Genomic DNA, 3,050 nt, shown 5'->3' on the forward strand with positions numbered 1-3,050 from the left:
AAGACAGATTCTACATGATTCACAAAGACAACAGCACATTTAGCACTCAAGCACAGGTTTCCATCTTCGCATCAAACGTCCTCGTCTTCGCAGCCCGTGTCAGAATATATCAGGCGTGTGTGAATACTCGAGAAGGCCTTAAAAATATTCACCCTGAAATAGCAGAGGAGCTCTTGAGCAAGCATCTCGCTCGTGTGGCGTCTGCAGTTGGATGTGTCTTTCCTGTAATCGACAGCAGGCCAGTTATTTCAGGTTAACCTTTTGATCGTGGAGTGAAACCAATCCAAAGTCTGATGTAGAGGGAAAATACCCACAGTTCAGTTCGGATAACTGTTATATAGATCATAAACAATAGTACTGCACGTGAGATAACGTGAGTTTTTAATTTGTATAAAACATGACGGATTCAAGCTCAAACATTCATCCTGAACAAATGAGAGACTCTTTAAGATCACTAGGACTTGTTCACAAGTTTGTGCATCACACAATTCTGACTTTTTTGCAAGTTTATATCACATCATTCTGATTTCTTTAGCAAGTTTTCATATTGCAATTCTAACTTTTTTTGGCAAGTTTACATCTCACAATTATGACTTTTTCCCTCAGACTTCTAAATTTATATCTTTCAATTCTGACTTTTTTCTTGGAACTCTGGGTTTACAATAAGTATATAAAAATAATAAATAAAAAAAAGTAAATAAAAAGTCTGAATTGTGAGATATAAATTAAGAATTCTGAGAAATTTTTTTTTTTTTCATTCGGTGGTGTAAATAAGCTTCCATACGTCAGTGATGACACTGATTGTGAAGCTCAGTTTAGTCTCAGATGTTTCTGTGTTAATTAGCTGAGCTCATATCTGCGCTCTGTGAGACTCTGCTGTGTTTGACGGGTCAGTCAGAAGTCAAGGCGGCTGGAATCCGAGCGACCCGTCTGACCAGCTCATTAACTGCTTACCGCAGACCATCATGCTTTTGTTCGACCTGACAAGCAGCTTATTTAGCTACACATCATGAGATGTTGAGCCTAACGCGAGGGTTTATTGATCATATTGTGACAGGCGGAGGGTTCGAGCTCTACAGACGCTTCATTAGAGATACTGACGCTTGACCTACTTTCAGCAGGATTCCTGCGTTCCTCTCCATCCCACACTGGCCTGATTTCACATGTCTGGAAACATGAAGAGAGACAGACACACACACACTCACACACACACACACACACACACACAGACACTCACTCACACACACATCAGGATCACACACACACACAGTTCATCATCTGAAGCTGAACATCTGCACAATCATGGAGGATCAGTTGAGAGAATAAGAGGCATCTGTGGATATGAATCTAGTAATCTCTGATATAACGGCTGCAAGTGTGTGTTACAGTTTTTTACAATCATTTTTGCACTAATAACAGAACCTTCATGTCATTTTTCAATACTCTAGACAAAAAGCTCAAAACAGTCATTATTTGTAACACAGGCTGTCAAATGTCAAAAACTTTGCATATCTTTAAAGAAGCCTTGCATTTGCAGAAGCATTGGTTCAAAATACTAATTTATTATGAAATATGATAGGAACATTACTTTAGATCACCCACACACAAGATACCCATAGTTTCACTGTTTAGTTGTTAATACAATCATTAAATATATTTGTTCAAAACCTTGCACCTCCATGTGGAGAGCAATTCCTCAGTCGGGTTACAGTAAGGAAAGGGGAGGTGATAATGTGGATGGGCTTGAAACCATGATTGCACTCAGTGCTGTTGCGAGGAATTCTGGGCCCATTGCACTGATTTTGCTGTGGGGTCCCCACATTCAGGGGGGGGTGATCGGGCCCCCAGCGAACATTGTTCTGGGCCCCTCTCAACCGCTGGGCTCTCAGCCTCTCCTCCATGTCATGGCCAGAGTAAAGCCAGCCTCGTCCAAAAATTATGAATGGCTCTCATCAGCTTCCAGCTCTATCATCCTCTAAAAAGACATTTACAGTATTGTAGGAAAAACAAATACTGATAACAATGATATAGAATTTTGGGGTTTGTTTGTTTCTCCCAACAACAGGCCTCTTGAACCTGATCATACCTGAACATACTCAGTTGCTTCACTTTCATAATCTAAACATTCAATATTGTTCATCATTTCCATAAAGACTATGCTTCAAGAGTAATGCAACAGTTACGTAGCATTTTGAGCAGTTGTATCAGTTGATAGTTAGATCACTGTAATGAAATGAATAGACACTCAGTTCAGATGTAATGTGTGAGTGCATTGTGAAATAGTAATGCTTTGTTGATAAGTTGTGTCATTTTGAACTGATGATTTTAGTTCAGTGAACAACAGATCTTTGGTTCATGTGTATTGTATCCAAGCATTTGGAAAAAGTGTTGTGTTTTGAAAAATGTGCAATCTGATCATCGGTTGTGAATTATGTCTAGAGTTTTGAAAAATGACATGAAGGTTCTGTTATTAGTGCAAAACTGATTGTAAAAAAACTGTAAACAACACCATACGCGTCTGTCATTCAACATCAAACTAAACTCAGACTTCCTCATTTCTCACAACATCTCAGTGATTCACAGAAAATCTCCTGCTAATCTTCATCTGTGCAAGAACAAAGTGTTTATGAGAGCGAATCAAAGCCATGCGTGATAATCTGAACGTCGATCAACAATGAGGCCCACAGTAAGAGCTGAAAGAGAACAAGAACAGGAAACGGTCAGAGGAAGTCGACTTCACCCTCACAAACCCAACCGCCGCGTGAGAGTTTTGTAACCCATGTTAGCAGCGGAGGATTGAGACGAGACAAGTGTTTGTTAACCTCAGATACACGAACAGACCTCAAGTGTTTCAGCTAAAGCTAGTTATAATCACTACTGACTGACACACACACACACACACTCACTCTCACACACACACACACACACACACACACACACACACACACACACACAGACACAGACACATAGACACAGACACACACACACTCACTCTCACACACACACACACACACACACAGACACACAGACACACACACACACACTCACTC

Source organism: Sinocyclocheilus rhinocerous, unplaced genomic scaffold, assembly GCF_001515625.1.
Source record: "Sinocyclocheilus rhinocerous isolate Xijiao unplaced genomic scaffold, SAMN03320098_v1.1 scaffold2193, whole genome shotgun sequence".
Taxonomy (NCBI): domain Eukaryota; kingdom Metazoa; phylum Chordata; class Actinopteri; order Cypriniformes; family Cyprinidae; genus Sinocyclocheilus; species Sinocyclocheilus rhinocerous.